The sequence below is a fragment of the Sinocyclocheilus grahami genome, unplaced genomic scaffold (assembly GCF_001515645.1).
Source record: "Sinocyclocheilus grahami isolate Dianchi unplaced genomic scaffold, SAMN03320097.WGS_v1.1 scaffold1579.1, whole genome shotgun sequence".
In the NCBI taxonomy this organism is placed as follows: Eukaryota; Metazoa; Chordata; class Actinopteri; order Cypriniformes; family Cyprinidae; genus Sinocyclocheilus; species Sinocyclocheilus grahami.
In genome coordinates, this window is record NW_015506758.1 from 75,138 (window position 1) to 89,187 (window position 14,050).

Sequence of the window (14,050 nt, forward strand, 5' to 3'; positions counted from 1 at the left end):
ATTTGATCCAAAATACAGCAAAAACGGTAACATTTTGAAATATTTTTACTATTTAAAATAACAGTTTTCTATTTGAAAATATAATTTATTCCTGTGATTTCAAAGCAAATTTTTAGGATCATTACTCCAGTCACATGATCCTTCAGAAATCATTCTAATATTCTGATTTGCTGCTCAGAAAACTATTATTATTATTATTATTATTATTATTGTTGTTATCAGAGTATTAGTATTAGTATATTAGTATTAATTAGTGAGTAGAATGTTTTCAGGTTTCTTTGATAAATAGAAAGTTCAGAAGAACAGCATTTATCTGAAATAGGAATCTTTTGTAACATTCTAAATGTCTTTATCATCACTTTTGAAGAAAGTGATTGAAGAAAGCATCCTTGCTAAATAAAAGTAATTTCTATAATTTCTTTCCCAAAGAAAAAACATGTACTGACTCCAAGCTTTTGAATGGTATAGTGTATAATGTTGCAAAATATTTTTATTTCAGATAAATGCTGATCTTTGGATCTTTCTATTCATCAAAGAATCCTGAAAAAATGTACTCAACTGTTTTAAATATTGATAATATAAAAAAATGTTTATCAGCATATTAGAATGATTTCTGATGGATTATGTGAAACTGAAGACTGTAGTGATGATGCTGAAAATTTAGATTTGATCACAGGAATAAATTACATTTTAACATATATTCAAATAGAAAGCAGTTATTTTAAGTAGTAAAATGCCACAATATTACTGCTTTTGCTGTATTTCGGATCAAATAAATACAGGCTTGGTGAGCAGAAGAGACTTTAAAAACATTACAAATCTTTTCAAACTTTAAATACATAAAAAACATAGTCAAACTTTTGACTGGTAGTGTACTTGCCAATTTTTGCTTTTCAGTATGTGTATGTTTTTCCATGATACAAAGTCCCCAGGGGACTGTGGTGAGGCCCTTTTTTAAGCTAGTGCATCTGAGAGGTCAAGATTTGTAATTTGTGCTTTAAAAAAGAAAATGTTCAACAGTTAAAAATAATATTATCAGAACTAAAGCTCATGAGTTATTGTGATTTTTTTGGGGGGGGTGGGGCTGGGATGGTAAAAATCATGGTTTACAGTGCAGTACCACTGTTTCTTATTGTTTTTTACAGGTAAAAAATGTTTAAACTAAATGAAAATAAACTCTACAGTACTGGTACTGTAAATGAAAATACGGTAATAATACTGTAAATAAAATATAGTAAAGACATTATTGTACTGTAAATGCAATTACAGTAATACTACTGTAAACATTTTTACAGCAACCTATTTACAGTGTAGTGTAATGCTATAGCTAATGCATATAGGCTAATTTGAGCCCCGACAAGACTGATATTGTGAAATAAAACAAACTAATTAGGCTTTTATTTTTAGCTACAGTGACGATGTTTATTATTACCTATACTATCATAACAGATCCATTTATTAATGGATCATGATTCCAGTAGTGGCTGCATAGAATTGTTTCCAATTCATCTGATCCAAACATTTCCAATAACTCCAGAGCGTTGTAAAGTACAAAAGTAAAAATGTATTGAAAAAAGATGTATGTAATCATTTTCAAAATTCACAAAATGTTTTAACTACATAAATATTCTGCTTCAGTTCATATTTGTTGACATTTAGACTTTCAAATACAACATTTTCACTGCGGTGAAAAACGTTTTTCTCCCACTTGCCGGACACAAAACAAGACGTGCACATTCCGGTGCGGTCTACGTAGCTCTTACACAATTAAATATTACAAAAAAATATAGTATTTTTTTAGGGTGATGACGTCATAAAATATGAAAACAGACATTCAAAGCTTCATTGTAAAAGCTCAAAAGAAGCTTCGAATGTAAATATGATATGACAAAAATGGCATTCAGTTCAGTCTAGTATGAACGGTCAGAATGACCGCTATGGCCATTCTAGTAGTTATAGAATTCCGGTAGTTCTAGTGTTAATTCCAATGGGAGAGATGGACTATTGTTTGTCTTTTGTTTATTATTATTTTGCGCTGTATTGTTGGTTACTGTATTATTTCTGTTTCAAAAGCCAGCAATAAATAAGACTTTAATATCTAAAAAGTGTTCATGTGATTTTATACATTAGTAATGTTGGGAAATGAATAAATGCATAATAATCAGCATAATCGTAAAACCGTGATTATTCCTCAGACAATAATCGTACCAACAAAATCTATAAACGTTGCATCCCTAGCCCTAAGTGGGACCATAAAGGGCCAGTGCAGGCTTGTTTGCTGGGTGTGGATCTACAGTAAATTGAATACTTTTCCTGTAAATTTGAATCTGTTTTATCAAGGTAAATGTGCATTAGGCTTAAGTTAACATTTTGTCATTGTGATTATGTGCGATATAATTGTGAAATTGGAAGCAATAAGACAGAACTCTCCTGCTTTCTGAAAATCTAATCTTGGAGGGGGCCAGGGTGGTAGTAATGAAAAATAGTAATGAAAAAGATGAAAAGCTTGTTTTTCTATGTAAACATGAATTAAACGGACATTAGAGATGCACCAGTAAATTGGAACCGACTATTGTTTTATTTTAATTATTTATTTATTTTTACTTTTTTGTGCTTATGATATTCAAGTAGTTTTATTATCAGTTACTTTCATACATTTACTTGGGTCAATTTCCATAAAGGTATCTGTATTTTAACTGAAGTATGATGATTAGATACTTTATACAACACTGATCATTTAGAAAAAAAAAAAATATATATATATATATATATATATTATTGACTTTATTCTAATTTTATGTTTTAAAATTATTTTTCAATTTGTATTTTGTATTTTGTTTTTGTATTTTGTCATTTTAATTTTGTATTTACTTGTCTTCTATATTTGAACTTTATATTATTTAGGCTAGCTTTATTTTTTGCTGTGATCGTAAATTGGAATCGAGAATTGTGAAATTTCATTTGTATCTAAAATGTTGATATCGTAAAAAAGTAATAACATTTAAGTATTTGTTTGTTTCGGCCAGGCCAATGAATGTTTTGGCAGGGCAAGTAAATGGCGACCATGCCAGCAGAAAAAACAACAACTTTGTTTTAAAGGTGTCATGAATTGAGAAATCAAAATTCCCTTGATCTTTTGATATATAAGAGGTCATCTTCATGAGGTCATCTTAAAGAGGTCAACATCTCAAAGCAAAGTGAAATTGTGCAGCACAGTAGAACACAAAAAAATCCATCCTTTACATCCTTTGCCATCCCATATGTATACGACTTTCTTTCTTCAGATGAACACAAACTAAGAGTTTTAGGGGAAAAAAACAATCGTTCTGCATATAATGTGTACATCATTACAAAGATGATGCTTAAAAAAAGAGAAGACACAATTCACCCATATAACCTGTTGACGTCGTCTTAAGTGAATAATAGGCATGTGAAAGAAACATACAAATACTTTTTTTTTTTTTTACTTTACCATAATGATTACTTTGTGTGCTTTTTGAAGTGGTTCCATGCATGTACATTATATGCACTAAAAATCAGTTTGCATTCATCTGAAGAAAGCCATATACATCTGGGATGGCATGAGGGTGAGTAAATGATGAGAGAATTAAATTTTTTGCATGGAGTATCCTTTTAATGAGCCAGATGTGATCCAGACAGAATATAACTTGTGTTGAATAATGATGAGTGACATCATATATATGTATATATGAATATATTTATGAATAGTTATTTATGACTAATTAGATTAATTAATGAGCAAATCATGTAATTATTTAGATTAAATAATAAATAATTGACAGCCGTGTGGTTTGAGCTCCGTCAAGTTAATTCTTTGTCGTCTAATTTTTTATCTTAAAATCAATTTTATACACCATCCTTTTTCAGTTTTATAACGTGTGAATATATCCCCTATCGTATTCTACAACAAAAACAATCAGAGCGCTTTGTTAACTCAAAATATCATTATAATACAACTTATAGGCTCCCAGGTAAAAACATAATTAAACAAGATTTACAATTAATTTAACACACATTAATGTACACACTTTTTGGAGATTTTTGTAACATTTAATATAATAAGTAATCATGGCCACTAAAACATGAATTTCAATTCTTATCACTGATTTTATTTGCACTCAGTCCTGTGCATTCAGCCAATACATAGACAGCTAATGGCTACATCAAAACAGACAAAAAATAATGAATAAATAATGAATAAACTTTAATATGCTTCCTCTGTCACAACTGCTACTGTGGAGGAACAAAGGAGAGCGGAGACGAAGGAGTTGAAGGCAAACAGTCTTTAATAGTCCAAACTGGGGAAAAACATAGGGTAGCCAGGAGACACACACTTAGCATTGGGATAAGATGTTTAACATAGCACGCTAGACACCTAGGAAACGTACAGGACTAAACGAGGGGATGACGAGACACACCTGGACTCAATGAAAAACAATAGGAACAGGAAGGAAACCAAATATGGGCATGTCACACACGAGGGAAAACTAGGTCATGGAAGGCACATGGGGAGAAAAACACAAGACAGACAGTCCATATTTCTGACATCCTCACAACTGATGGCAAATAAATTTTGAAGCCAGAAATTTACCCGATGAAATTTATAACCGATGCTAAAACAGATGTGCTTGATGCATACAAACAAACCTTATAAGCATGCATGTTTGAGCTTCCATACATTACATTTAATGTAAGATAAAATAAAAATGAAAAGTAAGGAGTTAAAAGTATAGTTTTTTTTCTATAATCAAGTAAAAGTAAAAGTAGTCACTTTAAATTGTACTTGAATAAAGTACAAATACCCCAAAATAATACTTAAGTACAGTAATCAAGTAAAATTTCTTAAGTATTTAACACCCCTGGTTCTATGTCTGCAATCTGCCATGCCAATTCAAACTGAGGGTTCCGACGAAGGGGGTCAAAACAGGACAGAAAATAACCTATTATTTCTAAATTATGTTTTTTGATGTAAAAATCTTGATAACATTGTAAGTGAACCTCAGAGAACCTTTAACCCTGAGTCAATATATATATATATATTTTTTTAAGCTAGTTAACAGGAATGCTTGATAATAATAACAATAATGATGTGTTGACAGTTTTCTGTTAGTAAAACAGTAGTCTACACCTGAACTGTACTGCAGAAAGACTGACTTGCATTTGACTTGCTATATAGTAATACAGTGGTGCCGGTTTATAAAAAAGGCACCACTTAGGCAATAGTCTCTTGCTAAACATTCACACTCAGGGCCAAGCCCCCCTGAGGATGAAATTCTATAACCGCCCCTGCTATAAGAAGTATGAGTCAGGTTAAGCCATAGAAAATATCATTAAACTGATATAAAAACAATGGAAGTCTATAAGATGTCCTCACTAATATAGTAAAACAAACAAGTGTGTATCTGTGTGTTTGTGTTTGGACTTAAATAGGCCCTTTGTTCAGTAAAATAACAGTTTGGTGAAAAACAATCTAACTAAGATATCATCAGCGCCTGAAGTAAAAAGACAGGAGGTCTGAGTGCTATCAGGTAGGCAGAACACTCTTATCTTTGTAGAGATAAGAGTAAGCAATAAGGAGACAACTGCCCTTAAGCACAGACATAGAGCTGCACATTAACAAAAGTACCAAAGAACCATTTAATCTCATTCATACACAAGTATAAATACGGTCTTCAGCAAAAACAGAATAGGGACAGTGATTCAAAGGAGCTGGAATGGAGAGAGACAGAGAAATACACAGGATGAAGCTAGAAAAGTTAAAGACGGTGGCTTCTATGAAGGCATGTTACCAGGGTTTTGATCCTGTAGCTTATCTGCACTATAACTACACTCCACCTCGAGCAGATTTTGAGGGAAGAAGCATTGTGCCATGGAAACTCAGCTGTCTGCACAAAGCCTTTACTGAAGGTGAGCATACATGTGTGTAAGAGAGAGCACCTAGATTTGTATTTCCTGAAGGAAATGACAGTGGTTCAAAACAGGCACAAGAATAATGCTGTTATGACACTCATCTTGTTTTCACTTGATTGTATATGAGAACAGAAACAGTATAGGATGTGGAGATTGGCTACTCATAGAAAAATGTGAGAAAACGCCACACTCAGTGGTAGCTATAAAAATAAGATAGAATTAAATTAAATAAAAAAGTAAATAATTAATTTATAAATAAATAATTGAATGAATGAAAAAAGGTTAGTGGTGGAGGCAGGTTAGGTCAGGTCAGCTCCAGCTCAAATTCTGGGCTGGGCTGGGCTGCTTTCCTAAAACTGGTGTCACACCTGCAGGATATGCAGTTGTACATATCCAGCCTAAAGATGCTGTTAAAAGCAGCAACAAAATAGACTCCATTGTTATGAGACTGCATCATAAATTTGACATGTGATATTGTTATGCTAACAACGTTGTGGATAGGAAATCTCAACAGATTTCATTCTACCCTTATTTTTGTTTATGTTATACTGGCTGATGTACTCAGTTTGGACTTATTTTGACACATAGTTGCATGGATACAGGATAATGCAAAAGCAAACACAAATGGTTTCAGCTTGCAGTGGCATTGTAGAAAATATTCAAGAACTGCTGTGTAGTATTCAGTGTGTAGTATTTTGGTCATTTGATCTCAACATGTGGGGTCCCACGCTGATTAAAGAAGCTTTTAAAGAAGAAAGAAAAAAAGAAAGATCATACTTTGGCATTAGTTTTTATAGTTATGCTGGTGATGTGCAAATTGATGTTGCCTTTTTGTCCAGGTGCCTCAAATATAAAATATTTGAATGCTGTCTGTGGCAATAACCTAAATCAAATTACTAAAAACTTAATTTTAAAATATTAGCATATTTTAGAAAACAAATATTAAAACAATCTTAAAATAAAATCTCCAATGATCCAATGATCTGTTCAATATTTGTTTTCAGAGAAGTATTATTATTAGGGGCCAAGCACCAAAGCTGCATAGCCAGCTGTGTAGCTGCATAACACAATTATTCTTTTTTTCCCCCAATGATTCCTTGGCTCAAGACTATTCCAGTGGTCCCTATGACGTCATTTTCCATCACAAAAATGTTCCTGCAATTTTGAATTTTTTTGAAAACCAACTTTTTCGAACCATTTTAAATTTTGTCAACAAAATGTTTCTCGTTTACTGCATCAACAAATCTGATGGCATGATGCCAAAATGCATCTGAAGCTGTATCTCTGCAAAGGCACTTTATGTATGTCATTGTCACAAACCAGTAAATAATATTATTAGTCGTTGCTTCTATAGTGCTTGGCCCCTTATTAGTTGCTTGCAGCTATATTTAGGGGCCAAGCCCCGAAGGAGCTGTGGCCCCTATTGTATCTGTATATTTTCTTATTAGGGGCCAAGCCCCGAAGGGTCTGTAGCCCCTATTGTATCTGTACGTTTACTTTATTATTAGGGGCCAAGCCCAAAAGGGCTCTAGCCCCTATTGTATCTGTATGTGTTCTTTATAAGGGGCCAAGCCTTCTCGTCCAATGGGAGTCCATGGCAGCCCTATAAACGGAACATAGGAAAATTGTGAAAATAGGCACAGTTGTATTGATGGCCATGAATAGTGATCTGACCAACTTTGGGGTCTCTAGGACCAACTCCATAGCGCCACCACCAGTTCAAAAATTCAACATTGAAATGGTAATAACTCTCTAACTACTTGTTCTAGAAAAATAAAACTTAGTACAACTGATTGCACTCTTCATGCTGATCATATTCAATAGCTTACATTAAGACTCCACCCATTACAGTAGTGGCCATTTTGAAAAGTACAGTATTCTGTCTTTTTGCTACTCCTCCTTCAAAATTTATCCAATTCTTCCTAAAATTGGCTCCGATGACATTTGGACTGAGCCGCACAGAAATGACTGAACAGATTTTTATATTCATCTTTGTTCAAAAGTTATGATGTTCTGAACTTAACGAGGTTGGCCCAAAATTGGTTTAGAGGCTGTATCTCAGCCAAACTTTGATCAGTCGCAATAAAACTTGGTCCACTTCATCAACACCATGATTTGAGGGTCCATGCCAAAGTTGGAAACAAAAGTGCACTTTTTCTTAAAACTTTTGAACATTTAGTCAGAAAATTATGATCTTTGTGTCTATGGATTCCTTGGGTCATGCCGAATCTGCTAATGTCAATTTAGCCAAGATTGGCTGAACCATGTGTCCGCCATTTTTAAATTTGACATAAATTGCAGTACATTTTGAATAATTTGACATATCTGCACAAAAATAGGTAGGGAACATCAATGACATGTCCTGGAGGTACCTGAGAACTGTGAACGCAGCGCCACCTAGCGTTCCAGAAATATAATTACTTTTACAAAAACGCTTATAACTTTTGAAAACATTTCAACATATGTAATTTCATTCTCTGGGTAATGCCGATTCGGACGATGTCTCATTTGACATTTTCCATCAGTGTGTTTTTCCGCCATACTAAACTACTAGAAAAACAGTTTTTTTTGTTACTCCTTCTTCAAATTTTGCCCATTTTTGCCCAAATTTTGCCCATTAATCTGATCATATGATCTTTGGACTGAGCCGCACAGAAATGACTGAACAGATTTTTTATATTCACTACCATTCCTGAGAAATCCCTCTCCAAAGTAGACCGTGCCTATGATTTATGTTACTTAGCTTAGCATGCTAATTGGTTAGCATGCTAACTGTTTGCCATTCGTTCTAATGTGGCTCTTCAACTATCAGGTTAACCATAAGCTATGCTAGTATTAAGTTATCTTAGCATGCTAATCTGTTTAAAATGCTTAGTCATGCTTTTGTGAGCTCATTCTCACACTGAAACCTCTCCTCAGTAATCTGGGGAACAAGCATGAGCGATTAGCTCAATGTTACACCACGGATCCCGCATACTACATGTCATGGGTTCGCCACTCAGTGTGACACATGCACAGACCGCAAGAGGTATTGTGGCAAGAAATTATGCTGAAGTTGCTTCTGTTGCAGGCATTGTGCCTTTCCAAGAATGTTCTCATCACAACCCATTAAAAAATATGAGAGTGCATTTAAGTACAAATTCATTACTTTGAATTGATTATCAGTTCTACTTCTGAATTTCAGCATCTGTGTGAACATCTCCCATCTCCTCAGTGGTGTAACAAGATCGGCGACAGGCACAGGACCTGGAGATTGTGGGTTTGAGTCCTGTGTGGTACAACTTTATAAAATTGTGTGTAATGCTGTGCTGTTTTGATTCGTTTATTATCCATATCAGCATTGTACAAATCTTTATTGCTCCCGGATTAGAAATTCTTTATTGCTCCTAAGGATTATTATTAGGGCCCAAGACACTAAGGCGCAGAGACCTATTGATCCCCTAAGGATTATTAGGGCCCAAGGCACCAAGGCACAGGGGCCTATTGTTTTTCTAAGTATTATTAGGGCAAAAGCCACTAAGGCGCAGGGCCCTATTGATCCCCTAAGGATTATTAGGGCCCAAGCCACTAAGGCGCAGGGCCCTATTCATCCCCTAAGGATTATTATTTTTAGGGCCCAAGCCACTAAGGCGAAGGGCACTATTGTTTTCCTTTGGATTATTCTTCTCAGTTAAAAAGCCACTAAGGCGCAGGGCCCTATTCATCCCCTAAGGATTATTATTTTTAGGGCCCAAGCCACTAAGGCGAAGGGCACTATTGTTTTCCTTTGGATTATTCTTCTCAGTTATTCTTCTTCTTATTAGGGCCCAAGCCCAAAGGGGTGAAGGGCCCTATTGTTTTTCTAAGGATTATTAGGGCCCAAGCCACTAAGGCGAAGGGCACTATTGTTTCCCTTTGGATTATTCTTCCTAGTTATTCTTCTTCTTATTAGGGCCCAAGCCCAAAGGGGTGAAGGGCCCTGTTATTTTCCGTAGGATTATTAGGGCCCAAGCCACTAAGGCGCAGGGCCCTATTGTTTTTCTAAGAATTATTATTAGGGCCCAAGCCACTAAGGAAGAGGGCCCTCTTGTTTTTCTAAGATTTATTAGGGCCCAAGCCACTAAAGCGCAGTGCCCTATTTATGCCATAAGGATTATTAGGGCCTAAACCACTAAGGCGCATGGCTCTATTGATCCCTTAAGGATTATTATTATTTTTAGGGCCCAAGCCCAAGGGGGTGAAGGGCCCTATTGTTTTCTTTAGAATTATTATTTGTTGTAAGTCCCAAGCCACTAAGGCGCAGGACCCTATTGCTTTTGTAAGGATTATTAGGGCCCATGCCCAAAGGGGCGAAGGGCCCTATTGTTCTTCTAATGATTATTATTAGGGCCCAAGCCACTAAGATGCAGGGCCCTATTGACCCTCTAAGGATTATTAGGGCCCAAACCACTAAGGCGCAGGGCCCTATTGATCCCCTAAGGATTATTATTTTTAGGGCCCAAGCCACTAAGGCAAAGGGCACTATTGTTTTCCTTAGGATTATTCTTCTTAGTCATTCTTCTTCTTATTAAGACCCAAGCCCAAAGGGGTGAAGTGCCCTATTGTTTTTCTAAGGATTATTAGGGCCCAAGCCCAAAGGGGCAAAGGGCCCTATTGTTTTCCTTAGGATTATTAGGGCCCAAGCCCAAAGGGGCAAATGGCCCTATTGTTATCCTTAGGATTATTAGGGCCCAAGCCCAAAGGGGCAAAGGGCCCTATTGTTTTCTTTAGGATTATTAGCACCCAAGCCACTAAGGCGCAGGGCCCTATTGATCCCCTAAGGAATATTATTAGGGCCCAATCCACTAAAACGCAGGGCCCTCTTGTTTTTCTAAGGATTATTAGGGCCCAAGCCACTAAGGCGCAGGGCCCTATTTATGCCCTAAGGATTATTAGGGCCCAAGCCACGAAGGTGCAGGGCCCTATTTATTTCCTAAGGAATATTAGGGCCCAAACCAGTAAGGCGCAGCGCACTGTTGTTTTTCTAAGGATTATTTTTAGTGTCCAAGCCAGTAAGGCGCAGGGCCCTCTTGTTTTTCTAAGAATTATTTTTTTTTATTATTAGGGCCCAAGCCACTAAGGTGCAGGGACCTATTGATCCCCTAAGGATTATTAGGGCCCAAGCCACTAAGGTGCAGGGGCCTGTTGTTTTTCTAAGGATTATTAGGGCCCAAGTCACTAAGGCGCAGGGCCCTCTTGTTTTTCTAAGAATTACTATTAGGGCACAAGCCACTAAAGCGCAGGGGCCTATTGTTTTTCTAAGGATTATTAGGGCAAAAGCCATTAAGGCGCAGGGGCCTATTGTTTTCCTAAGGATTATTATTAGGGCCCAAGACACTAAGGCACAGGGGCCTATTGTTTTTCTAAGGATTATTAGGGCCCAAGCCACTAAAGAGCAGGGGCCTATTGTTTTTCTAAGGATTATTAGGGCAAAAGCCACTAAGGCGCAGGGGCCTATTGTTTTCCTAAGGATTATTATTAGGGCCCAAGACACTAAGGCGCAGGGCCCTATTGATCCCCTAAGGATTATTAGGACCCAAGCCAGTAAGGCGCAGGGCCCTATTGTTTTTCTAAGGATTATTAGGGCAAAAGCCACTAAGGCGCAGGGGCCTATTGTTTTTCTAAGGATTATTATTAGGGCCCAAGACACTAAGGCGCAGGGCCCTATTGATCCCCTAAGGATTATTAGGACCCAAGCCAGTAAGGCGCAGGGCCCTATTGTTTTTCTAAGGATTATTAGGGCAAAAGCCACTAAGGCGCAGGGGCCTATTGTTTTTCTAAGGATTATTAGGGCCCAAGCCACTAAGGCGCAGAAGTGCGTGTGGCAAAATGCCTCGATAGTGCCACCTGAAAAATTTCAACGGAGTGTGCCTCAAGCTACGTTTTACGTACAAAAATTGGTACACGTGTAACACACCATTACCTACAAAAAAGTCTCTTGGTACAAAATCCAAAACCCATCACGAAGTACGGTATTTTGAATATACTGTACAATTTTTGTGCAGTTTTTGCCATTTCCAGGCCTCGTACTTCGACGAACTCCTCCTACAGTTTTAATCGGATCATCTTCAAATTTGTTGCGTTTAATCATAAAGCCTATGCTAAATTGCGAAGATCTTGAGTTCCCTTTCAGTCAGTCACGTTCTACGTTACGTCAGTCGTGACTGACGAATTGGGATCTCGCCCGAGAGCCCAATCACCTTCGAGTATTAACTAAACAAGCCAAACGCACATCAGCTTTTCGCTTCGGAGCCGAGCCTTCTCAGGACGAATCTCCGCGAGTGTTTGGAAGAAACAGCTGGCGTTGGTGTTACGGCGCGTCAGCAGGGGTTGCCATTCAGTGCTGCTCATCTTCGGCGTGCTGAAGCTGCCATTCTGCGGTCTCACCGCAACCTCCCCCTGGCTGAGGGACCCCTCGGCACGGTTTCCCGGGACCACCGTAGACCACCCTGGTGGTTGATGTACGCACTGGCGTGTAGCTCGCCTCGGGGCCTACGCAAATATGCGTGTCCCCCAGTGAGCCTTCTCGCACAGACACTGTGCAAGGTCAGGGAGAACGAGGAGCAGGTCCTCTTGGTAGCGCTATATTGGCCCAGTCGGACTTGGTTCCCCAAACTGATGCTCCTTGCGAAAGCCCCTCCTTGGCGAATTCCTCGGAGGAGGGATCTCCTTTCTCAGAGAGGGGGCGCCCTCTGGCACCCGCGTCCAGACTTGTGGAATCTCCACTTATGGACGGGACGGTTCTAGGTGGGCTACCTCCAGCGGTAGTAAACACCATCGCTTCAGCTAGAGCCCCGTCTACCAGACACGCTTACAGGCTGAAGTGGAACCTGTTCGTCGGTTGGTGCTCTTCCCGCCGGGAAGACCCCCGTAGATGCCCGATCGCAGTCGTGCTTTCTTTCCTGAGGATGGGTTGGAGCGAAGGCTGTCTCCCTCCACCCTGAAAGTGTATGTTGCCACCATTGCCGCGCATCACGATGCAGTAGACGGTGTAGCGTCTGGACCACTCAAACACACAATATATATTTTGTTAGCTAGATTTAACAAATACTCTGTAACACCCCAGGAAGCTGAACAGGCCCCTGGTTCCATAGCAATGCTGACACCTTGATCAGTCCCGTTCGCGCTCTGCGCATTTATGTGGACCGTACGCGGAGCTTCAGGACCTCAGACCAGCTCTTTGTCTGCTTTGGAGGTCAGCAGAAGGGAAAGGCTGTCTCCAAACAAAGACTTGCCCACTGGTTAGTGGAGGCTATAGTCTTGGCATACCAGGCCCAACGTTTACCATGCCCCCTCGGAGTGAGAGCTCACTCTACGAGAGGAGTGGCACCTTCTTGGGCATTGGCGCGGGGCGCCTCGATAGCAGACATCTGTAGAGCTGCCGGCTGGGCGACGGACGCCTAACACGTTTGCGAGATTCTGTAATCTCCGTGTAGAGCCCGTATCCTCTCGTGTACTCGCCTCAGGTAGGCAGTAACACTGGACCTGCTCGGTGTCGATCATGCTTGCTGCACCATTCCCCTCTACGGACCGGATACGTGCGCTTTTGTGCTCCTCAATCAGTTCCCCATGGCGAACCCTGGTGGAGTTCCTCCCGCACCCTCGGCGGTCAGACGTGGCGGAGCGCCAGACGCCAGGCTCAGCACTCGTGTGCATGCCCAAGGTCAGCCCTTGTGCTGGGCTAGGTGCCCGTGTGTAGTGATTCCCCCTTCGGGTGATCCCACATGTGTATTCTTCCACGGTACGGCTCCCCTCACGGTAAGCCCGTGTCTTTCCCTGGCAGTCGTTCACTGCCATCTTGAGTCCTGATGCCACCGGGGTGGCGTTTGCACTGATGGCTTGGGCCCGCCATCGCTGCTTGCAGCTATATTTAAACCTCTTGTTTTTCCAAGGTTTATTATATTTTTTTTTGGCTTTTTGGGGACCTTAACATACTCAAACACTCTTGAAAATTTGCACATACGTTGGAATCTGCAGCCATTAGGACGCCGCAGAGGCTGGGACCTGGGCGTGGCACAGGGGCTCTATGGCGCCCCCTGGAACACAGTCAGAAAACTTGATGCATATCTCACACATACTTGCACATATTCATATGAAACTC